Here is a 26,697-nt window from a genome sequence, read left to right as displayed (position 1 = left end):
AAATCTTGGTCAAACCTAGGATTTGACCAAGATTCAAATGGGCAGAAAATTAAAAAAATACAGAAAAATGAAAAAGCAAATCACATAGTTTTCTTATGTCATATAGTAAGCATTAAAGTTGATAAACAAGGTGTAGACATATTCAAACCAGACAAATCATGTAGCTATACCCCCTAACCCCTAAACTCTGTCTTATGAAGTCAAGCATGTGAAGAGAAGTGGTTTTGGGTTTCAAACATGGAAATTTCAAAAACCTCCCAAAAGCTTCATTTTAGAGTGACTAAGAAGGATCCATGCTTCCCTTTTCATTTTCATGTTTTAAACTTTTTTAAATTATCTTGGTCAAACCTAGGATTTGACAAGATTCAAATGGGCATCAAAATTGAAAAAAAAATTGAAAAAAGAAAAACCAAAGCAAATAGTTTTCTTATGTCATATAGTAAGCATTAAAGTTGTTGATAAATAAGGTCCATACATATTCAAACCACACAAATCATGTATCTATACCCCCTAATTAACCCCTAAATTAATTAACTCTGTCTTATGAAGTCAAGCATGTGAAGAGAAGTGGTTTTGGGTTTCAAACATTGAAATTTTAAAAACCTCCCAAAAGCTTCATTTTAGAGTGACTAAGAAGGATACAGACTTCCCTTTTCATTTTTATGTTTTAAACTTGTTTAAATCTTGGTCAAACCAAGGATTTGACCAAGATTCAAATGGCCCTAAAAATTCAGAAACAAAAATCAAAAGAATGAAAAACCAAAGCACATAGCATTCTAATGTCATATGTATAGTAAGCATTCAAGTTGATAAACAAAGGTCTAGAGACATATATATTCAAACCAGAAAAATCATGTATATATCTACCCCTAAAACTCTAATTAAACTATGTTTTATGAAGTAAATCATGAAGAGAAGTGGTTTTGGGTTTCAAACATGGAAATTTCAAGAACCTCCCAAAAGCTTCATTTTAGAGTGACTAAGAAGGATCCAGAAGGACCCACAGATTTCCAATACGCATCCTGATGCGTCTTCTCTTGACAAAGAAGATGGCTAGGAGTTTGCGTACCTATTGCACGTGACTTGTGCTCACTGAAGTGTGGGACCTCACGTGTGGGCACCACACGTAAGTGACAGACCTGTTGGTGTAAAAACTCGATTGATTATTATACTGCATTAGAACAAAGTTTCCTATGGATTCAAGGGTAGGAAATCCAAGTTAACTCATTTACATGACATTATTATTTCCATGAAGCAAAGTTAACACAGCTATCGATTGGTACATTTTGAGTGACTAAGAAGGATCCATGCTTACTTATTCGTTTTCACGTGTTAAACTTGTCTAAATCTTGGTCAAACCTAGGATTTGACCAAGATTCAAATGGGCAGAAAAATAAAATAAAAAACAGAAAAATGAAAAACCGAATCACATAGTCATCTTATGTCATATAGTAAGCATTAAAGTTGATAAACAAGGTCTAAAAATATCAAACCATACAAATCATGTATCTACCCCCTAACCTCTAAACTATGTCTTATAAATTAAGTCAAGCATGAAGAGATGTGGTTTTGGGTTTCAAACATGGAAATTTCAAAAACCTCCCAAAAACTTCATTTTAGTGTGAATAAGAAGGATACACGCTTCCCTTTTCATATTCATGTTCTAAGCTTGTTTAAATTATCTTGGTCAAACCTAGGATTTGACAAGATTCAAATGGGCATCAATATTGAAAAAAACCAGAAAAAAAATAAAAACCAAAGGAAATAGTTTTCTTATGTCTTATAGTAAGCATTAAAGTTGATAAACAAGGTCTAGACATATTCAAACTAGACAAATCATGTATCTATACCCCCTAACCCCTAAACTCCGTCTTATGAAGTCAAGCATATGTGAAGAGGAAGTGGTTTTGGGTTGCAAACATGGAAATTTCAAAAACCTCCAAAAAACTTCATTTTAGAGTTTCTAAGAAGGATCCATGCTTAACTTTGCATATTCATATTTTAAACTTGTTTAAATCATTATCAAGCCTAGCATTTGACCAATATACAAATGGGTGGGCACAAAATTCAAAAAAATCAGAAAAATGATAACAAATTAAAGCACATAGTCTTCATATGTCATATCGTATGAATTCAAGTTGATAAACGAGGTCTAGGTATATCCAAACCAGAACAATCATGTATCTATACCCCCTGTCGATCTTATGAAGTCTAGCATGAAGAGAGAAGTCGTTTTTGGTTTCAAAAATGGAAATTTCAAGAACATCCCAAAAGCTTCATTTTAGAGTGACTAAGAAGGATACATGCTTCCCTTTTCATTTTTATGTTTAAACTTGTTTAAATCTTGGTCAAACCTAGGATTTGACCAAGATTCAAATATATGGGCATAAAATTCAAAAAAAAAACAGAAAAATTTAAAACCAAGGCACATAGTCTTGTTATGTCATATAGTAAACAATCAATTAATTAAGTTGATAAACCAGTTCTAGACATATTCAAACCAGGAAAATCATGTATCTACCCCCTAACGCCCTAGCTAAACTCTGTCTTATGAAGTCAAGCATGCATGAAGAGAAGTGGTTTTTGGTTTCAAACGTTTAAGCCAAAAGGTAAGCATGGATCCTCCTTAGTTAGTCACTGTAAAATGAAGCTTTTGGGAGGTTTGTGAAATTTCCATGTTTGAAACCCAAAAGCACTTCTCTTCATGCTTGACTTCATAAGACAGAGTTTAGGGTTAGGGGGTGTAGATACATGATTTGTCTGGTTTGAATATGTCCAAATCTTATTTATCAACTTTTGAATGCATGCATGCTACTCTCTCAAATAAAAACTTTTGAATGCTTACTATATATATGACATAAGAAGACTATATGCTTTTAAAATTCAAACATATGGTAAGCATTCTTATGTCATATAGTAAGCATTCAAGTTGATACACAAGCAAGGTTTGGACATATTCAAACCAGACAAATCATGTATCTACCCCCTAACCCCTAATTAAATTGTCTTACGAAGCAGTCTAGCATGAAGAGAAGTGGTTTTGGGTTTCAAACATGGAAATTTCAAAAACCTCCCAAAAACTTCATTTTAGAGTGACTAAGAAGGATATACAAGCTTCCCTTTTCATTTTCATGTTATAAACTTGTTTAAATCTTGGTCAAACTTCTAGGATTTGACCAAAAGATTCAAATGGGCATAGAAATTCATAAAAAATCAAAAGAATGAAAAACCAAAGGACATAACATTCTTATGTCATATATATATAGTAATTAAGCATTCAAGTTGATAAACAAGGTCTAGACATATTCAAACCAGAAAATAATGTATATATCTACCCCTAACCCTAAACTCTGTCTTATGAAGTCAAGCATGCATGAAGAGAAGTGGTTTTTGGTTTCAAACATGGAAATTTCGAAAACCCTCCCAAGACCGAGCTACATTTTGGAGTGACTAAGAAGGATATATAGATTCTTAATTTTTCATATTCATGATTTAAACTTGTTTAAACCTTGTTCAAACCTAGGATTTGACCAAGATTCAAATGGGCATAAAATTTTAAAAAAATAAAAAAATAAAAAAACAAGGCACATAGTATTCTTATGTCATATAGTAAGCATTCAATTAAGTTGATAAACAAGGTCTAGACATAATCAAACCAGGAAAATCATGCATCTACCCCCTAACCCTAGCTAAACTCTGTCTTATGAAGTCAAGCATGCACGAAGAGAAGTGGTTTTTGGTTTCAAACGTTTAAGCCAAAAGCCCATTTTCAAATATTTCAAACTTATTCAAATTTGGTTCAAATTTGAAAGACATACAAGTTATAGCACACATAGTGCATACATTTTCACACATACTGCACTAGATGCTAACCCTATAGTTTGAGGCCATTTGGGTGACCTAGGTCGAAAAAATTCTTGGATTAGAATCGTGTTGTTCGAACCCCGTAGTTGGATTTTTTTGAACCCTTGATCTGTAGAACTGGGCAAAACCCTAGTTTAACCTATTTAATTACAGATTCGTATATCGATTTTTCTACGAGTACTACCTTTTTATTATTACTATGCAGCACATGGGTGTTTGCCCGTCGAGTGAAACTCGGAGGAAGAGGGATCACTCGGAAGGAGAGAAGAAGGGACAGAATTATGGTGTCTCCCCTTTTTCGGGTGATGATGTTGACTTTTGTGCAGGGTTTGTCAGTGAGCAGGAGGTGCGAGCGAGCGAGCGAGCGAGCGAGTCGAGCGAGGCCGAGAATGAGAGAGATTTGTTTTTTTTTTGTGAGAGGGACAACCGAAGGATCTAGAAGGACCCACAGAGACTTCCAAACGCATCCTGATGCGTCTTCTCTTGACAAAGAAGATGGCTGGGAGTTTGCGTACCTATTGCACGTGACTTGTGCTCACTGAAGTGTGGGACCTCAAGCGTGGGCACCACACGTAAGTGAGGGACCTGTTGGTGTAAAAACTCGGTTGATTATAATAGTGCATTAGAACAAAGTTTCCTATGGATTCAAGGGTAGGAAATCCAAGTTAACTCATTTACATGACATTATTATTTCCATGAAGCAAAGTTAACACATCTATCGATTGGTACATTTTTGAGTGACTAAGAAGGATCCAGGCTTACTTATTCGTTTTCACGTGTTAAACTTGTCTAAATCTTGGTCAAACCTAGGATTTGACCAAGATTCAAATGGGCAGAAAAATAAAATAAAAAATAGAAAAATGAAAAACCAAATCACATAGTCATCTTATGTCATATAGTAAGCATTAAAGTTGATAAACAAGGACTAGAAATATCAAACCATACAAATCATGTATCTACCCCTAACCCCTAAACTATGTCTTATAAATTAAGTCAAGCATGAAGAGATGTGGTTTTGGGTTTCAAACATGGAAATTTCAAAAACCTCCCAAAAACTACATTTTAGAGTGACTAAGAAGGATGCATGCTTCCCTTTTCATATTTATGTTTTAAGCTTGTTTAAATTATCTCGGTCAAACCTAGGATTTGACAACGATTCAAATGGGCATCGAAAAAATCAGGAAAAAGAAAAACCAAAGCAAATAGTTTTCTTATATATGTCATATAGTAAGCCAATTAATTAAGTTGATAAACAAGGTCTAGACATATTCAAAGTAGACAAATCATGTATCTATACCCCCTAACCCCTGAACTCTGTCTTATGAAGTCAAGCATATGAAGAGAAGTGGTTTTGGGTCGTTTCAAACATGGAAATTTGAAAAACCTCCCAAAAACTTCATTTTAGAGTGACAAAGAAGGATACATGCTTCCCTTTTCATATTCATGTTTTAAGCTTGTTTAAATTATCTCAGTCAAACCTAGGATTTGACAAGATTCAAATGGGCATCAAAATTGAAAAAAATCAGGAAAAAGAAAAACCAAAGCAAATAGTTTTCTTATGTCATATAGTAAGCCAATTAAGTTGATAAACAAGGTCTAGACATATTCAAACTAGACAAATAATGCATGCATCTATACCCCCTAACCCCTAAACTTCGTCTTATGAAGTCAAGCATATGAAGAGAAGTGGTTTTGCTCCCAAAAGCTTCATTTTAGAGTGACTAAGAAGGATCCATGCTTACCTTTTCATTTTCATATTTTAATCTTGTTAAATCATTATCAAGCCTAGGATTTGACCAAGATACAAATGGGTGGGCACAAAATTCAAAAAAATCAGAATAATGAAAAACAAAAGCATGTAGTCTTCTTATGTCATATCGTATGCATTCAAGTTAAACGAGGTCTAGGTATATCCAAACCAGACAAATCATGTATCTACCCCATGTTGATCTTATGAAGTCTAGCATGAAGAGAAGTCGTTTTGGGTTTCAAACATGGAAATTTCAAGAACATCCCAAAAGCTTCATTTTAGAGTGACTAAGAAGGATACATGCTTCCCTTTTCATTTTCATGTTTTAAACTTGTTTAAATCTTGGTCAAACCTAGGATTTGACCAAGATTCAAATATATGAGCATAAAATTCAAAAAAAAAACCAAAAATGAAAACCAAGGCACGTAGTCGTCTTATGTCATATAGTAAGCAATCAATTAAGTTGATAAACAAGGTCTAGACATATTCAAACCAGGAAATCATGTATCTACACCCCCTAACGTACCCTAGCTAAACTCTGTCTTATGAAGTCAAGCATGCATGAAGAGAAGTGGTTTTTGGTTTCAAACGTTTAAGCCAAAAGGTAAGCATGGATCCTCCTTATAGTCACTGTAAAATGAAGCTTTTGCGAGGTTTGTGAAATTTCCATGTTTGAAACCCAAAACCACTTAAGACAGAGTTTATGGTTAGGTGTGTAGATACATGATTTTTCTTGTTTGAATATGTCTAGACCTTGTTTATCAACTTGAATTTTTTACTATATGATATAAGAAGGCTATATATATGTGCTTTGGTTTTTCATTTTTTGATTTCTTTCGATTTTTTTATGCCTATTTAAATCTTGGTCAAATCCTAGGTTTAAAAAAGTTTAAAACATGAAAATGAAACGGTAAACATGAATCCTTCCTTACTCACTCTAAAATGAAGGTACTTGAAAATTTTATGTTTGAAACCCAAAACCCCAGTTCTCTTCATATGTTTGACTTCATAAGACAGAGTTTAGCTAGGGTTAGGGGTAGATATGATACATGATATTTCTGCTTTGAATATGTCTAGATCGACCTTGTTTATCAACTTGAATGCTTACTATATGACATAAGATCAAGGCTATTTATATATATGTGCTTTGGTTTTTCATTTTTTTTTAAAATTTTCCTGAATTTTTACTCCCATTTGAATCTTGGTCAAATCCTAGGTTTGACCAAGGTTAAAACAAGTTTAAAACATGGCAATGAAAAGGTAAGCATATGGATCATTCTTAGTCTCTCTAAAATGAAGCTTTTGGGAGGTTTTTGAAGTTTCCATGTTTGAAACCCAAAATCACTTCTCTTCATATGCTTGGCTTCATAAGACAAAGATTAGGGTTTAGGGGTAGATATATACATGTTTTGGGAGGTTTTTGAAATTTCCATGTTTGAAACCCAAATCCACTTCTCTTCATCCTTGACGTCTTCATAAGACAAAAGTATAGGGTTATATATATATGCATGGGTAGATACATGCTTTTTTCTGGTTTGAATATGTATAGACCTTGTTTAAAATTATCAACTTAATTGAATGCTTACTATATATATGACATAAGAAGGCTATATATGTGTTTTGTTTTTTTTCATTTTTTCATTTTTTCCTGATTTCTTATGCCCATTTGAATCTTGGTCAAATCCTAGGTTTGATCAAGATTTAAACAAGCAGTTTAAAAATGAAAATAAAAAGGTAAGCCTGGATCCTACTTAGTCACTGTAAAATGAAGCTTTTGGGAGGTTTGTGAAATTTCCATGTTTGAAACCCAAAAGCACTTCTCTTCATGCTTGACTTCATAAGACAGAGTTTAGGGTTAGGGGGTGTAGATACATGATTTGTCTGGTTTGAATATGTACAAATCTTATTTATCAACTTTTGAATGCATGCTACTCTCTCAAAGAAAAACTTTTGAATGCTTACTATATGACATAAGAAGACTATATGCTTTTAAAATTCAAACATATGGTAAGCATTCTTATGTCATATAGTAAGCATTCAAGTTGATAAACAAGCAAGGTTTGGACATATCCAAACCAGACAAATCATGTATCTGCCCCCTGTCGATCTTATGAAGTCTAGCATGAAGAGAGAAGTCGTTTTTGGTTTCAAAAATGGAAATTTCAAGAACATCCCAAAAGCTTCAGTTTAGAGTGACTAAGAAGGATACATGCTTCCCTTTTCATTTTTATGTTTAAACTTGTTTAAATCTTGGTCAAACCTAGGATTTGTCCAAGATTCAAATATATGGGCGTAAAATTCAAAAAAAAACAGAAAAATTTAAAACCAAGGCACATAGTCTTCTTATGTCATATAGTAAACAATCAATTAATTAAGTTGATAAACCAGGTCTAGACATATTCAAACCAGGAAAATCATGTATCTACCCCCTAACGCCCTAGCTAAACTCTGTCTTATGAAGTCAAGCATGCATGAAGAGAAGTGGTTTTGGTTTCAAACATGGAAATTTCGAAAAAACCTCCCAAGAGCTACATTTTGGAGTGACTAAGAAGGATATATAGATGCTTAATTTTTCATATTCATGATTTAAACTTGTTTAAACCATGTTCAAACCTAGGATTTGACCAAGATTCAAATGGGCATAAAATTTTAAAAAAATCAAAAAATAAAAAACAATGCACAAAGTATTCTTATGTCATATAGTAAGCATTCAATTAAGTTGATAAAGTAGGTCTAGACATATTCAAACCAGGAAAATCATGCATCTATCCCCTAACCCTAGCTAAACTCTGTCTTATGAAGTCAAGCATGCATGAAGAGAAGTGGTTTTTGGTTTCAAACGTTTAAGCCAAAAGCCCCTTTTCAAATATTTCAAACTTATTCAAATTTGGTTCAAATATGAAAGACATACAAGTTATAGCACACATAGTGCATACATTTTCACACATACTGCACTAGATGTTAACCCTATAGTTTGAGGCCATTTGGGTGACCTAGGTCGAAAAAATTATTGGATTAGAATCGTGTTGTTCGAACCCCGTAGTTGGATTTTTTTGAACCCTTGATCTGTAGAACTGGGCAAAACCCTAGTTTAACCTATTTAATTACAGATTCGTATATCGATTTTTCTACGAGTACTACCTTTTTATTATTACTATGCAGCACATGGGTGTTTGCCCGTCGAGTGAAACTCGGAGGAAGAGGGATCACTCGGAAGGAGAGAAGAAGGGAGAGAATTATGGTGTCTCCCCTTTTTCGGGTGATGATGTTGACTTTTGCGCAGGGTTTGTCAGTGAGCAGGAGGTGCGAGCGAGCGAGCGAGTCGAGCGAGGCCGAGAATGAGAGAGATTTGTTTTTTTTTGTGAGAGGGACAACCGAAGGATCCAGAAGGACCCACAGACTTCCAATACGCATCCTGATGCGTCTTCTCTTGACAAAGAAAATGGCTGGGAGTTTGCGTACCTATTGCACGTGACTTGTGCTCACTGAAGTGTGGGACCTCAAGCGTGGGCACCACACGTAAGTGACAGACCTGTTGGTGTAAAAACTCGGTTGATTATAATAGTGCATTAGAACAAAGTTTCCTATGGATTCAAGGATAGGAAATCCAAGTTAACTCATTTACGTGTTAAACTTGTCTAAATCTTGGTCAAACCTAGGATTTGACCAAGATTCAAATGGGCAGAAAAATAAAAAACAGAAAAATGAAAAACCAAATCACATAGTCTACTTATGTCATATAGTAAGCATTAAAGTTGATAAACAAGGTCTAGACATATTAAACCAGACAAATCATGTATCTATACCCCTAACCCCTAAACTCTGTCTTATGAAGTCAAGCATGTGAAGAGAAGTGGTTTTGGGTTTCAAACATGGAAATTTCAAAAAACTCCCAAAAACTACATTTTAGAGTAACTAAGAAGGATACATGCTCCCCTTTTCATATTCATGTTTTAAGCTTGTTTAAATTATCTTGGTCAAACCTAGGATTTGACAAGATTCAAATGGGCATCAAAATTGAAAAAAAAAGTCAGAAAAAAGAAAACCAAAGCAAATAGTTTTCTTATGTCATATAGTAAGCATTAAAGTTGATAAACAAGGTCTAGAAATATTCAAACTAGACAAATCATGTATCTATACCCCCTAACCCCTGAACTCTGTCTTATGAAGTCAAGCATATGAAGAGAAGTGGTTTTGGGTTTCAAACATGGAAATTTGAAAAACCTCCCAAAAACTTCATTTTAGAGTGACAAAGAAGGATACATGCTTCCCTTTTCATATTCATGTTTTAAGCTTGTTTAAATTATCTCGGTCAAACCTAGGATTTGACAAGATTCAAATGGGCATCAAAATTGAAAAAAATCAGGAAAAAGAAAAACCAAAGCAAATAGTTTTCTTATGTCATATAGTAAGCCAATTAAGTTGATAAACAAGGTCTAGACATATTCAAACTAGACAAATCATGTATCTATACCCCCTAACCCCTAAACTCCGTCTTATGAAGTCAAGCATATGAAGAGAAGTGGTTTTGCTCCCAAAAGCATCATTTTAGAGTGACTAAGAAGGATCCATGCTTACCTCTGCATTTTCATATTTTAATCTTGTTAAATCATTATCAAGCCTAGGATTTGACAAAGAGACAAATGGGTGGGCACAAAATTCAAAAAAATCAGAATAATGAAAAAAAAAGCACGTAGTCTTCTTATGTCATATCGTATGCATTCAAGTTAAACGAGGTCTAGGTATATCCAAACCAGACAAATCATGTATCTACCCCATGTTGATCTTATGAAGTCTAGCATGAAGAGAAGTCGTTTTGGGTTTCAAACATGGAAATTTCAAGAACATCCCAAAAGCTTCATTTTAGAGTGACTAAGAAGGATACATGCTTCCCTTTTCATTTTCATGTTTAAACGTGTTTAAATATTGGTCAAACCTAGGATTTGACCAAGATTCAAATATATGAGCATAAAATTCAAAAAAAAAACCAAGGCACGTAGTCTTCTTATGTCATATAGTAAGCAATCAATTAAGTTGATAAAAAAGGTCTCTAGACATATTCAAACCAGGAAATCATGTATCTACACCCCCTAACGTACCCTTGCTAAACTCTGTCTTATGAAGTCAAGCATGCATGAAGAGAAGTGGTTTTTGGTTTCAAACGTTTAAGCCAAAAGGTAAGCATGGATCCTCCTTAGTCACTGTAAAATGAAGCTTTTGGGAGGTTTGTGAAATTTCCATGTTTGAAACCCAAAACCACTTAAGACAGAGTTTATGGTTAGGTGTGTAGATACATGATTTTTCTTGTTTGAATATGTCTAGACCTTGTTTATCAACTTGAATTTTTTACTATATGATATAAGAAGGCTATATATATGTGCTTTGGTTTTTCATTTTTTGATTTCTTTTGAATTTTTATGCCTATTTAAATCTTGGTCAAATCCTAGGTTTAAACAAGTTTAAAACATGAAAATGAAACGGTAAGCATGAATCCTTCCTTACTCACTCTAAAATGAAGGTACTTGAAAATTTTATGTTTGAAACCCAAAACCCTAGTTCTCTTCATATGTTTGACTTCATAAGACAGAGTTTAGGGTTAGGGGTAGATATGATACATGATATTTCTGCTTTGAATATGTCTAGACCTTGTTTATCAACTTGAATGCTTACTATATGACATAAGAAGGCTATATATATATATGTGCTTTGGTTTTTCTTTTTTTTTTTGAATTTTTCTGAATTTTTACTCCCATTTGAATCTTGGTCAAATCCTAGGTTTGACCAAGGTTAAAACAAGTTTAAAACATGGCAATGAAAAGGTAAGCATATGGATCATTCTTAGTCTCTCTAAAATGAAGCTTTTGGGAGGTTTTTGAAGTTTCCATGTTTGAAACCAAAAATCACTTCTCTTCATATGCTTGGCTTCATAAGACAAAGATTAGGGTTTAGGGGTAGATATATACATGTTTTGGGAGGTTTTTGAAATTTCCATGTTTGAAACCCAAATCCACTTCTCTTCATCCTTGACGTCTTCATAAGACAAAAGTATAGGGTTATATATATATGCATGGGTAGATACATGCTTTTTCTGGTTTGAATATGTATAGACCTTGTTTAAAATTATCAACTTAATTGAATGCTTACTATATATATGACATATATAAGAAGGCTATATATGTGTTTTGTTTTTTCATTTTTCATTTTTTCCTGATTTTTTATGCCCATTTGAATCTTGGTCAAATCCTAGGTTTGATCAAGATTTAAACAAGCAGTTTAAAAATGAAAATGAAAAGGTAAGCCTGGATCCTTCTTAGGGCTCCTTTGATTTAAAGGATAGGAAAAGTATAGGAATAGGAAAGGCATAGGATTGGAATGACACATGTCTACTTGAATCCTATAGAAAGATGAAGTGTGTTTGATTGTAGCAAAGGATTTTTTCATGAGGTATGAGCCAATGTTTTTTCCTATAGGAATTACGCTACAAGATTCCTATAGGAATTTTTCCTATAGGATATGTTTCTATGAATCAAACAACATGTATAGGAAATTTTCCCATAGGAACCAAATCCTACACAATTCCTATGCAAATCCTATGAATCAAAGGAGCCCTTAGTCACTGTAAAATGAAGCTTTTGGGAGGTTTGTGAAATTTCCATGTTTGAAACCCAAAAGCACTTCTCTTCATGCTTGACTTCATAAGACAGAGTTTAGGGTTAGGGGGTGTAGATACATGATTTGTCTGGTTTGAATATGTACAAATCTTATTTATCAACTTTTGAATGCATGCTACTCTCTCAAAGAAAAACTTTTGAATGCTTACTATATGACATAAGAAGACTATATGCTTTTAAAATTCAAACATATGGTAAGCATTCTTATGTCATATCGTAAGCATTCAAGTTGATAAACAAGCAAGGTTTGGACATATTCAAACCAGACAAATCATGTATCTACCCCCTAACCCCTAATTAAATTCTCTTATGAAGTCTAGCATGAAGAGAAGTGGTTTTGGGTTTCAGACATGGAAATTTCAAAAACCTCCAAAAAACTTCATTTTAGGGTGACTAATTAAGAAGGATATACAAGCTTCCCTTTTCATTTTCATGTTTTAAACTTGTTTCAATCTTGGTCAAACCTCTAGGATTTGACCAAAAGATTCAAATGGGCATGGAAATTCATAAAAAACCAAAAGAATGAAAAAACAAAGGACATAACATTCTTATGTCATATATATATATATAGTAAGCATTCAAGTTGATAAACAAGGCCTAGACATATTCAACCCAGAAAATCATGTATATATCTACCTCTAACCATAAACTCTGTCTTATGAAGTCAAGCATGCATGAAGAGAAGTGGTTTTGGTTTCAAACATGGAAATTTCAAAAAAAACCTCCGAATAGCTACATTTTGGAGTGACGAAGAAGGATATATAGATGCTTAATTTTTCATATTCATGATTTAAACTTGTTTAAACCATGTTCAAACCTAGGATTTGACCAAGATTCAAATGGGCATAAAATTTTAAAAAAATCAAAAAATAAAAAACAAGGCACATAGTATTCTTATGTCATATAGTAAGCATTCAATTAAGTTGATAAACAAGGTCTAGACATATTCAAACCAGGAAAATCATGCATCTACCCCCTAACCCTAGCTAAACTCTGTCTTATGAAGTCAAGCATGCATGAAGAGAAGTGGTTTTTGGTTTCAAACGTTTAAGCCAAAAGCCCCTTTTCAAATATTTCAAACTTATTCAAATTTGGTTCAAATATGAAAGACATACAAGTTATAGCACACATAGTGCATACATTTTCACACATACTGCACTAGATGCTAACCCTATAGTTTGAGGCCATTTGGGTGACCTAGGTCGAAAAAATTCTTGGATTAGAATCATGTTGTTCGAACCCCGTAGTTGGATTTTTTTGAACCCTTGATCTGTAGAACTGGGCAAAACCCTAGTTTAACCTATTTAATTACAGATTCGTATATCGATTTTTCTACGAATACTACCTTTTTATTATTACTATGCAGCACATGGGTGTTTGCCCGTCGAGTGAAACTCGGAGGAAGAGGGATCACTCGGAAGGAGAGAAGAAGGGAGAGAATTATGGTGTCTCCCCTTTTTCGGGTGATGATGTTGACTTTTGTGCAGGGTTTGTCAGTGAGCAGGAGGTGCGAGCGAGCGAGTCGAGCTAGGCCGAGAATGAGAGAGATTTGTTTTTTTGTGAGAGGGACAACGGAAGGATCCAGAAGGACCCACAGACTTCCAATACGCATCCTGATGCGTCTTCTCTTGACAAAGAAGATGGCTGGGAGTTTGCGTACCTATTGCACGTGACTTGTGCTCACTGAAGTGTGGGACCTCAAGCGTGGGCACCACACGTAAGTGACAGACCTGTTGGTGTAAAAACTCGGTTGATTATAATAGTGCATTAGAACAAAGTTTCCTATGGATTCAAGGGTAGGAAATCCAAGTTAACTCATTTACGTGGTAAACTTGTCTAAATCTTGGTCAAACCTAGGATTTGACCAAGATTCAAATGGGCAGAAAAATAAAAAACAGAAAAATGAAAAACCAAATCACATAGTCTTCTTATGTCATATAGTAAGCATTAAAGTTGATAAACAAGGTCTAGACATATTAAACCAGACAAATCATGTATCTATACCCCTAACCCCTAAACTTTGTCTTATGAAGTCAAGCATGTGAAGAGAAGTGGTTTTGGGTTTCAAACATGGAAATTTCAAAAACCTCCCAAAAACTACATTTTAGAGTGACTAAGAAGGATACATGCTCCTCTTTTCATATTCATGTTTTAAGCTTGTTTAAATTATCTTGGTCAAACCTAGGATTTGACAAGATTCAAATGGGCATCAAAATTGAAAAAAAGTCAGAAAAAAGAAAACCAAAGCAAATAGTTTTCTTATGTCATATAGTAAGCATTAAAGTTGATAAACAAGGTCTAGACATATTCAAACTAGACAAATCATGTATCTATACCCCCTAACCCCTGCCCTCTGTCTTATGAAGTCAAGCATATGAAGAGAAGTGGTTTTGGGTTTCAAACGTGGAAATTTGAAAAACCTCCCAAAAACTTCATTTTAGAGTGACAAAGAAGGATACATGCTTCCCTTTTCATATTCATGTTTTAAGCTTGTTTAAATTATCTCGGTCAAACCTAGGATTTGACAAGATTCAAATGGGCATCAAAATTGAAAAAAATCAGGAAAAAGAAAAACCAAAGAAAATAGTTTTCTTATGTCATATAGTAAGCCAATTAAATTGATAAACAAGGTCTAGACATATTCAAACTAGACAAATCATGTATCTATACCCCCTAACCACTAAACTCCGTCTTATGAAGTCAAGCATATGAAGAGAAGTGGTTTTGCTCCCAAAAGCTTCATTTTAGAGTGACTAAGAAGGATCCATGCTTACCTTTGCATTTTCATATTTTAATCTTGTTTAAATCATTATCAAGCCTAGGATTTGACCAAGATACAAATGGGTGGGCACAAAATTCAAAAAAAACAGAATAATGAAAAACAAAAGCACGTAGTCTTCTTATGTCATATCGTATGCATTCAAGTTAAACGAGGTCTAGGTATATCCAAACCAGACAAATCATGTATCTACCCCCTGTTGATCTTATGAAGTCTAGCATGAAGAGAAGTCGTTTTGGGTTTCAAACATGGAAATTTCAAGAACATCCCAAAAGCTTCATTTTAGAGTGACTAAGAAGGATACATGCTTCCCTTTTCATTTTCATGTTTTAAACTTGTTTAAATCTTGGTCAAACCTAAGATTTGACCAAGATTCAAATATATGAGCATAAAATTCAAAAAAAAACAAAAAAAATGAAAACCAAGGCACGTAGTCTTCTTATGTCATATAGTAAGCAATCAATTAAGTTGATAAACAAGGTCTAGACATATTCAAACCAGGAAAATCATGTATCTACCCCCTAACCCTAGCTAAACTCTGTGTTATGAAGTCAAGCATGCATGAAGAGAAGTGGTTTTTGGTTTCAAACGTTTAAGCAAAAAGGTAAGCATGGATCCTCCTCAGTCACTGTAAAATGAAGCTTTTGGGAGGTTTGTGAAATTTCCATGTTTGAAACCCAAAACCACTTAAGACAGAGTTTATGGTTAGGTGTGTAGATACATGATTTTTCTTGTTTGAATATGTCTAGACCTTGTTTATCAACTTGAATTTTTTACTATATGATATAAGAAGGCTATATATGTGCTTTGGTTTTTCATTTTTTGATTTCTTTCAAATTTTTATGCCTATTTAAATCTTGGTCAAATCCTAGGTTTAAACAAGTTTAAAACATGAAAATGAAACAGTAAGCATGAATCCTTCCTTACTCACTCTAAAATGAAGGTACTTGAAAATTTTATGTTTGAAACCCAAAACCCCAGTTCTCTTCATATGTTTGACTTCATAAGACAGAGTTTAGGGTTAGGGGTAGATATGATACATTATATTTCTGCTTTGAATATGTCTAGACCTTGTTTATCAACTTGAATGCTTACTATATGACATAAGAAGGCTATCTATGTGTTTTGGTTTTCCATATTTTTTGAATTTTTCTGAATTTTTACTCCCATTTGAATCTTGGTCAATTCCTAGGTTTGACCAAGGTTAAAACAAGTTTAAAACATGGCAATGAAAAGGTAAGCATGGATCCTTCTTAGTCACTCTAAAATGAAGCTTTTGGGAGGTTTTTCAAATTTCCATGTTTGAAACCCAAAATCACTTCTCTTCATGCTTGACTTCATAAGGCAGAGTTTAGGGTTAGGGGGTAGATACATGATTTGTTTGGTTTGAATATGTCTAGAACTTGTTTATCAACTTGAATGCTTACTATATGACATCAGAAGACTATGTTCTTTGGTTTTTTTCTGTTTTTTTTTGAATTGTTATACCCATTTGAATCTTGGTCAAATCCTAGGTTTGACCAAGATTTAAACAAGTTAAGAAATTGAAAATGAAAAAGGTAAGCCTGGATCCTTCTTAGTCACTGTAGAATGAAGCTTTTGGGAGGTTTGTGAAATTTCCATGTTTGAAACCCAAAACCAGTTCTCTTCATATGTTTGACTTCATAAGACAGAGTTTTTATCAACTCGAGTGCTTACTATATGACATAAGAAGGCTATATATGTGCTTTGGTTTTTCATTTTTTGATTTTTTTCCGAATTTTTATGCCCATTTAAATCTTGGTCAAATCCTAGGTTTGACCAAGGTTTAAACAAGTTTAAAACATGAAAAGAAAAGGTAAGAATGGATCCTTCTTAGTCATTCTAAAATGAATGAAGCTTTTGGGATGTTCTCACAAATCGATCTAGTCTACATGACTTTGATAAATTTTAATTAAGAAGCAGCAACTTAACAATAATTACCCAAAATCTAACAATTTGGTTCGACAACAACCTGGACGTTACGCTAAAATGAACTGCGAAAACAACGAACAACACTTTTGTAGTACTGTACTCGGTACTCCGTACTTGCTCCAGATAATCCCCATTGCTTCACTACTACAGTAGTACTACCCTGGCTCGCATTGATTGTTTCCCCTGACTATTCAGAGCTTTGGACGTCCATCAGAGTTGTAGTCAGTAGTACGATCGCTAGCTCGATTAATGGCGTGCTATAAAATTCTATACTAGCCGACAGATGTCCATTCCTCGGGTTGCGCGCCAGAGCCTTCGAAGAGAAGGTAGCCGCTCTGTCCCGTTGATTTACGGTGGACGGACAGGATACTCCGGACCGCTCTCGATTCATTTGCTTCTGCTCCCGCGTCCTGACCCTTCGCGGACTGAGATCCAGTGACTTCACTAAGAGAAGTCACCATGCGACTTTACACACGTGAGCCATTCGATCAAGATCCAACGCTCGCGGTTGATCCAAATTTCGAACTTAAACTAAACTAATATTTTAAATGGACTGGAACTTTCCGAGAATACGTCTTAATGTAAAGTTTTTCTGTTTTTTTCTGAGCTACATAAATTTTAATTTCAAATTTTAGATCGACCATGTTCGTTGGATCTTAACCTGATGGCTCGTATAGGTAAAGTTCATGGTAACTTCTGTTGGGTAAAGTCACTGGATCTCAGTTCGCAAGGGAGCCCCCTCTCGGCCGTTGATTTAGGATGGGCGGACCAGGTTGCTCGAAGCGAGGGCAGGAGACAGTTGTCTGGTTTTAATAGGGGGGAGTACTTCTTCCATCCCCTTCTTGCTTCACTTCCAGTCTCCTTCCACTTCCAGCGATGCCTCCGAAGTCAAGGCCACCATCTCGCTTGAAGAAGCACCATCTAGTGTTGACCAAGGACGCGGGGAGTTCCCGCCGGCGGTCTATCCAGATGCTGGCCGCGAGAAAGGGCCCGCCAGAAAACGAAGGCACTGCTTCGCGCTCGTCTCGGAACGGCGTCAGTCGTGCGGTCGAAGATTCCTGGTTGGTTTCCATCGCCATGTTTCTTGATTCTTCCTGGCCCGGAGGTCCCAACTCTTTATTCCGTATTAATCCTTTTTATACATATCTCAGTGCCCCACGACGCACCCTGACATCTTCTCATATAGACTTCAACCCCTGTCTCCTGCGCTTAGAGGTTACCACTGATTGGACATTTTCGTCTTCCTCTCGTCACTTTGTTTCGGTACTGATGATATTGCCATGCAGGAAGCATCGGCGTGTTTCAGAGATGAGCTTAAAACTCTCGTGGAACTCGCCTCCAACTTTCGCGATGATGTCGATACTTTGAAGGACGAGGTCACCGGCCGGGGCAAGCTGCATGATGTGAGGGTTCCATCAAGTGAGGAAACGAACTCTGTCATCAAGAAGCTCAAGGGCGAGAATTTGATGCTTAAGATCGAGTGCGGCTTTCTTCGCGAAGAAAACGTCGAGCTATCAAACAGGTGCGTTCAAGCTCTCAACGGGAGCCTCAACACCCAACATGATGCGGTGAAGAAGATGATGGATGACAGCATCTTGAAGAAAAACAATATGGTGGAGGACACGCGCGGGATGGTCGATCCTATCCAGGCACCGCAGAAGGAAGTCGACGCGCTCCGAGTCCAGCCACCTTTGCGTAGGTCGCCGAGGCGCCCTCGCGCAGGTCACTGAGGAGCGCACGTCGCCGAGTAGGCTGGGGGATAAGGAATTCCAACGAGAGAAGCGGAATCACCACCTGTCCTGATGGAGGGCCACTCCGCCAAGTAGGCTGGGGGAGAGAAACACTGCCTCTCATTGTTCTTTAGGTAGTCCTCCGATCCATATTACTTGATGTTAAAATGGATGTATCTACAACTGAAATATGTCTAGATACATATATTTTAGTATCACAAAGTAAGTATCAACGTTTATATTGCCCAAGTCTTATTATCTATCCCTAAGGTGGGTCGCTTTTGTAACTACTGATTGCAGATTCGACTCTTCTGCAGACCGAAAGATTTTTAGAGTGACTAAGAATGATTCATGCTTAGCTTTACATTTTCATGTTTTAAACTTGTTTAAATCTTGCTCAAACCTAGGATTTGACCAAGATTCAAATGGGTTTAACAATTTAAAAAATCAGAAAAATGAAAAACCAAAGCACATAGTATTCTTATGTCATATAGTAAGCATTCAAGTTGATAAACAAGGTCTAGACATATTATAACCACACAAAACATGTATCTACCCCCTAACCCTAAACTCTGTCTTATGAAGTTAAGTATGAGGAGAAGTGATTTTGGGTTTCAAACATGGAAATTTCACAAACCTCCCAAAAGCTTCATTTTAGAGTGACTAAGAAGGATCCATGCTTACCTTTTCATTGCCATTTTTTAAACTTGTTTTAACCTTGGTCAAACCTAGGATTTGACCAAGATTCAAACGGTCGTAAAAATTCAAAAAAAAATAAAAAAAAATGAAAAACCAAAGCACATATATAGCTTTCTTATGTCATATAGTAAGCATTCAAGTTGATAAACAAGGTCTAGACATATTCAAACCAGAAATATCATGTATCATATCTACCCCTAACCCTAAACTTTGTCTTATGAAGTCAAACATATGAAGAGAACTGGGGTTTTGTGTTTCAAACATAAAAATTTCAAGTACCTTCATTTTAGAGTGACTGAGAAAGGATTCATGCTTACCTTTTCATTGTCATGTTTTAAACTTGATTAAACCTTGGTCAAACCTAGGATTTGACCAATATTTAAATGGGCATAAAAAATTCGAAAAAATGAAAAAAATGGAAAACCAAAGCACATATATAGCCTTCTTATGTCATAAACATTCAAGTTGATAAACAAGGTCTAGACATATTCAAACAAGAAAAATCATGTATCTACACCTAACCAAAAACTCTGTCTTAAGTGGTTTTGGGTTTCAAACATGGAAATTTCAAGAACATCCCAAAAGCTTCATTTTAGACTGACTAAGAAGGATACACACTTCCCATTTCATTTTCATGTTTTAAACTTGTTTAAATCTTGGTCAAACCTAGGATTTGACCAAGATTCAAATAAGTAAAAACATGAAAATGAAAAGGTAAGCATCGATCCTTATTAGTCGCTCTAAAATGAAGCTTTTGGGAGGTTTTTGAAATTTTCATGTTTGAAACCCAAAACCACTTCTCTTCATGCATGCTTGACTTCATAAGACATAGTTTAGGGTTAGGGGTAGATACATGATTTTTCTGGTTTGAACATGTCTAGACCTTGTTTATCAATTTGAATGCTTACTATATGACATAAGAAGGCTATGTGCTTTGGTTTTTCATTCTTACGATTTTTTTCTTAATTTTTATGCCCCTTCGAATCTTGGTCAAATCCCAGGTTTGACCAAGATTTAAACAATTTTAAAACATGACAATGAAAAGGTAATCAATCCTGGATCCTTCATAATTAATAAGTTAGTCTAATTAAAATGAAGCTTTTGGGAGGTTTTTGAAATTTTTGTGTTTGAAACCAAAAACCACTTCTCTTCATGCTTGACTTCATAAGATAGAGTTTAGGGTTAGGGGTAGATACATGATTTGTATTATTTGAATTGTCTTGACCTTATTTATCATCTTTTAAATGCTTACTATATATATGACATAAGAAGACTATGTGCTTTAGTTTTTCAATTTTCTAATTTTTTTAATTTTATGCCCATTTGAATCTTGGTCAAATCCTAGGTTTGACAATGATTTAAACAAGTTTAAAATATGAAAATGAAAAGATAAGCATGGATCCTTCTTAGTCACTCTAAAATAAAGCTTTTGGGTGGTTTTTGAAATTTCCATGTTTGAAACCCAAAAGCACTTCTCTTCATGCTTGACTACATAAGACAGAGTTTAGGGTTAGGGGGTAGACACATGATTTTTCTTGTTTGAATATGTCTAGACCTTGTTTATCAACTTTAATGCTTACTATATGACATAAGAAAACTATGTGCTTTGTTTTTTCATTTTTTTTATTTTTTTGGAATTTTGATGCACATTTGAATCTTGGTAAAATCCTAGGTTTGACCAAGATTTAAACAAGTATATAACATGAAAATGAAAAGGGAAGCATGTATCCTTCTTAGTCACTCTAAAATGAATTTTTTGGGAGTTTTTTGAAATTTCCATGTTTGAAACCCAAAACCATGCACTTCTCTTCATGCTTGACTTCATAAGATAGAGTTTAGGGGTTTGCGGATAGATACATGATTTGTCTAGTTTGAATAAGTCTAGACCTTGTTTATCAACTTTAATGCTTACTATATGACATAAGAAGACTATGTGCTTTGGTTTTTCATTTTTCTATTTTTTTATTTTATGCCCATTTGAATCTTGGTCAAATCCTAGATTTAACCAGGATTTAAACAAGTTTAAAACATGAAAATGAAAAGGTAAGCCTTGATCCTTCTTAGTCACACTAAAATGAAGCTTTTGGGATGTTCTTGAAATTTCCATGTTTGAACCCAAAACGACTTCTCTTCATGCTAGACTTCATAAGAAAGAGTTTAGGGGTTAGCGGGTAGATACATGACTTGTCTAGTTTGAATAAGACTAGACCTTGTTTATCAACTTTAATGCTTACTATATGACATAAGAAGACTATGTGCTTTGGTTTTCATTTTTCTATATTTTTATTTTATGCCCATTTGAATCTTGGTCAAACCTATATTTGACCAGGATTTAAACAAGTTTAAAACATGAAAATGAAAAGGTAAGCCTTGATCCTTCTTAGTCACACTAAAATGAAGCTTTTGGGATGTTCTTGAAATTTCCATGTTTGAAACCCAAAACGACTTCTCTTCATGTTAGACTTCATAAGACAGAGTTTAAGGTTTAGGGTTATAGATACATGATTTGTCTGGTTTAAATATGTATAGACCTTGTTTATCAACTTGAATGCTTACTATATGGCATAAGAAAACTATGTGCTTTGGTTTTTCATTTTTCTGATTTTTTTAAATTTTGATGCCCATCGAATCTTGGTCAAATCCTAGGTTTGACCAAGATTTAAACAAGTTTAAAACATGAAAATGAAAAGGGAAGCATGTATCCTTCTTAGTCACTCTAAAATGAATTTTTTGGGAGGTTTTTGAAATTTGCATGTTTGAAACCCAAAACCAGTTCTCTTCATGCTTGACTTCATAAGACAGAGTTTAGGGGTTAGGGGGTAGATACATAATTTGTATGGTTTGAATATGTCTAGACCTTGTTTATCAACTTTAATGCTTACTATATGACATAAGAACACTATGTGCTTTGGTTTTTCATTTTTCTGATTTTTAAATTTTAATGCCCATTTGAATCTTGGTCAAATCCTAGGTTTGACCAAGATTTAAACAAGTTTAAAACATGAAAATGAAAAGGGAAGCATGTATCCTTCTTAGTCACTCTAAAATGAAGTTTTTGGGAGGTTTTTGAAATTTCCATGTTTGAAACCCAAAACCACTTCTCTTCATGCTTGACTTCATAAGACAGAGTTTAGGGGTTAGGGAGTAGATACATGATTTGTATGGTTTGAATATGTCTAGACCTTGTTTATCACCTTTAATGCTTACTATATGACATAAGAAGACTATGTGCTTTGGTTTTTCATTTTTCTGATTTTTTTTTAATTTTCTGCCCATTTGAATCTTGGTCAAATCCTTGGTTTGACCAATATTTAGACAAGTTTAACACGTGAAAACGAACTGATAATCCCATTTGTTGACTCATTTAACTAGTTAATCCCATTTGTTGACTCTCTGTTGACCAGGCACTTGAGGTAAAACTGAGTATATTGTACTAGCCAGTATTAGTACTCAAGGGGAAAACCGAGCACACAAAAAATGCTACAGTATAAGACTCGAGAGTATATCTAAATTTCCAGGGTTAGACTCGAGTACGCGTGTTGCGGTGCAGAAGTGGAAGACGTGCAATTGTTGACGGAGTGCGACGCGAGTCGCGGTGCAGAAGTCGAAGACGTGCAATTGTGGACGCGTGTCGCGTTGCAGAAGCCCAAGACGTGCAGACGTTAAATGGTGGACGCGTAGGACGCGGGTCGCATTAACCACCCCTCGCCTTTATAGACGCCTCCTCGCACTATCTCTGTCACTCTCACTCGCTCATGCAACGCCGCCTCTCACGTCCCATCATCTTCTCCAAAGCAAAAAACCCTCTCCCTCTCTGCAGGCGAGATGGACATGGAGAATGCGAATCCCATCGTCCATGACGCCGTCGGCTCCAAGCGCGACGCCTCCCTCTTCGACGTCGTCCCCTGATACGTCTCCAACGTATCGATAATTTCTTATGTTCCATGCTACATTATTGATGATATCTACATGTTTTATACACATTATATGTCATATTTATGCATTTTCTGGAACTAACCTATTAACAAGATGCCGAAGTGCCAGTTCCTGTTTTCTGCTGTTTTTGGTTTCAGAAATCCTAGTAACGAAATATTCTCGGAATTGGACGAAATCACCGCCAAGGTTCCTATTTTTCCACGAAGCTTCCAGAACACCCGGGAAGGACCAGAGGGGGGCCACAGGCCCACCAGACCATAGGCCGGCGCGGCCTGGGGGTGGCCCGCGCCCCCCCTATGGTGTCGCCGCCTCGTCAGCCCTCCTGCGCCGCCTCTTCGCCTATATAAAGCCCCTGCATCGAAAACCCTTACGGAGGAAGCCACGATACGAGAAAAGTTCCAGAGCCGCCGCCATCGCGAAGCCAAGATCTGGGGGACAGGAGTCTCTGTTCCGGCACCCTGCCGGAGCGGGGAAGTGCCCCCGGAAGGCTTCTCCATCAACACCGCTGCCATCTCCACCGCCATCTTCATCATCGCTGCTGCTCCCATGAGGAGGGAGTAGTTCTCCATCGAGGCTCGGGGCTGTACCGGTAGCTATGTGGTTCATCTCTCTCCTATGTACTTCAATACAATAATCTCATGAGCTGCCTTACATGATTGAGATTCATATGATGATGCTTGTAATCTAGATGTCATTATGCTAGTCAAGTGGGTTTTACTTATGTGATCTCCGGAGACTCCTTGTCCCACGTGTGTAAAGGTGACAGTGTGTGCACCGTGTGGGTCTCTTAGGCTATATTTCACGAAGTACTTATTCACTGTTGAAGAGCGTAGTGAAGTGCTTATTTATATCTCTTTATGATTGCAATGTGCATCGTATCACAATTTATCTATGTGCTACTCTAGCAAAGTTATTAAAGTAGTTTTATTCCTCCTGCATGTGTGCAAAGGTGACAGTGTGTGCACCGTGTTAGTACTTGGTTTATGCTATGATCATGATCTCTTGTAGATTGCGAAGTTAACTATTGCTATGATAATATTGATGTGATCTATTCCTCCTACATATGCATGAAGGTGACAGTGTGCATGCTATGCTAGTACTTGGTTTAGTCTTTTGATCTATCTTACACTAAAGGTTACTAAAATATGAGCATTATTGTGGAGCTTGTTAACTCCGGCATTGAGGGTTCGTGTAATCCTACGCAATGTGTTCATCATCCAACAAAAGTGTAGAGTATGCATTTATCTATTCTGTTATGTGATCAATGTTGAGAGCGTCCACTAGTGAAAGTCTAATCCCTAGGCCTTGTTCCTAAATACTGCTATCGCTGCTTGTTTACTGTTTTACTGTGTTACTACTGCTGCAATACTACCACCATCAACTACACGCCAGCAAGCTATTTTCTGGCACCGTTGCTACTGCTCATACATATTCATACCACCTGTATTTCACTATCTCTTCGCCGAACTAGTGCACCTATTAGGTGTGTTGGGGACACAAGAGACTTCTTGCTTTGTGGTTGCAGGGTTGCATGAGAGGGATATCTTTGACCTCTTCCTCCCTGAGTTCGATAAACCTTGGGTGATCCACTTAAGGGAAAACTTGCTGCTGTTCTACAAACCTCTGCACTTGGAGGCCCAACACTGTCTACAGGAAAGGAGGGGGAACGTAGACATCAAGCACTTTTCTGGCGCCGTTGCCGGGGAGGAAAGGTAAAAGGCACTCATACTTCGGTTCCAGGTAACAGTACTTTTCTGGCGCCATTGTATTTGTGCTCGAAGCTATTTCCTTTAGACTCTGCAATTGCGACATTTGGTTTCTTGTTTACACTAGTTAGGCATAATGGACAACAATGACCTTTTTATTCTATTTCCTGATTTAAGACATGGATGGTTTGATGCGAAAATTAAAAAACCCATGGAACATATTAATATGAATGCTTTGAACACTATTGTTGCTAATGCTATGGAAAATTCTAAGCTTGGGGAAGCTGGCTTTGATGAGCATGATATTTTTAGTCCCCCAAGCATTGAGGAGAAAATTTACTTTGATGATACTTTGCCTCCCATTTATGATGATTATAATGATAGTAGTCTTTTGTTACCACCTGTTATGGAGGATAAATTTGATTATGATTACAATATACCTCCTATATTTGATAGCTACTTTGTTGAATTTGCTCCCACTACAATTAATAAGAATGACTATGCTTATGTTGGGAGTAGTAATTATTTTATGCATGAGACTCATGATAAGAATGCTTTATGTGATAGTTATATTGTTGAGTTTGCTCATGATGCTACTGAAAGTTATTATGAGAGAGGAAAATATGGTTGTAGAAATTTTCATGTTACTAAAACACCTCTCTATGTGCTGAAATTTTTGAAGCTACACTTGTTTTATCTTCCTATGCTTGTTACTTTGCTCTTCATGAACTTGTTTATTTACAAGATTCCTATGCATAGGAAGCATGTTAGACTTAAATGTGTTTTGAATTTGCCTCTTGATGCTCTCTTTTGCCTCAAATACTATTTCTTGCGAGTGCATCATTAAAACTGCTGAGCCCATCTTAATGGCTATAAAGAAAGAACTTCTTGGGTGATAACCCATGTGTTTATTTTACTACAGAAATTTTTGTTTTGTTGAGTCTTGGAAGTTGATTACTACTGTAGCAACCTCTCCTTATCATGTTTTTGTGCCAAATAAAGTTTCTATGTCAAAGCTGATGTTATATTTGAGATCGCTGCGCAGAAACAGCATTGCTGTCTGTCACGAATCTGGGCACAGTTCTCTGTAGAAAATTCGAAAAAATCTGCCAATTTACGAGCGTGATCCTCAGATATGTACGCAACTTTCATTAGTTTTGAGTTTTTCCATTTGAGCAAGTCTGGTGCCAGCTTTAAATTCGTCTTTACGGACTGTTCTGTTTTTGACAGATTCTGCCTTTTATTTCGCATTGCCGCTTTTGTTAAGTTGAATGAGTTTCTTTGTTCCATTAACTTTCAGAAGTTTTGTGCAATGTCCAGAAGTGTTAAGAATGATTGTGTCACATCTGAACATGTGAATTTTGATTATGCACTAACCCTCTAATGAGTTTGCTTGAAGTTTGGTGTGAAGGAAGTTTTCAAGGGTCAATAGAAGAGGGTGATATAATGTGATCGAGAAGAGTGAAAGGTCTAAGCTTGGGGATGCCCCGGTGGTTCATCCCTGCATATTTTAAGAAGACTCAAGCATCTAAGCTTGGGGATGCCCAAGGCATCCCCTTCTTCATCGACAACTTATCAGGTTTCTTCTAGTGAAACTATATTTTTATTC

The sequence above is a fragment of the Lolium perenne genome, chromosome 5 (genome assembly GCF_019359855.2).
Source record: "Lolium perenne isolate Kyuss_39 chromosome 5, Kyuss_2.0, whole genome shotgun sequence".
In the NCBI taxonomy this organism is placed as follows: Eukaryota; Viridiplantae; Streptophyta; class Magnoliopsida; order Poales; family Poaceae; genus Lolium; species Lolium perenne.
Note: the sequence above shows the minus strand (reverse complement) of the source record.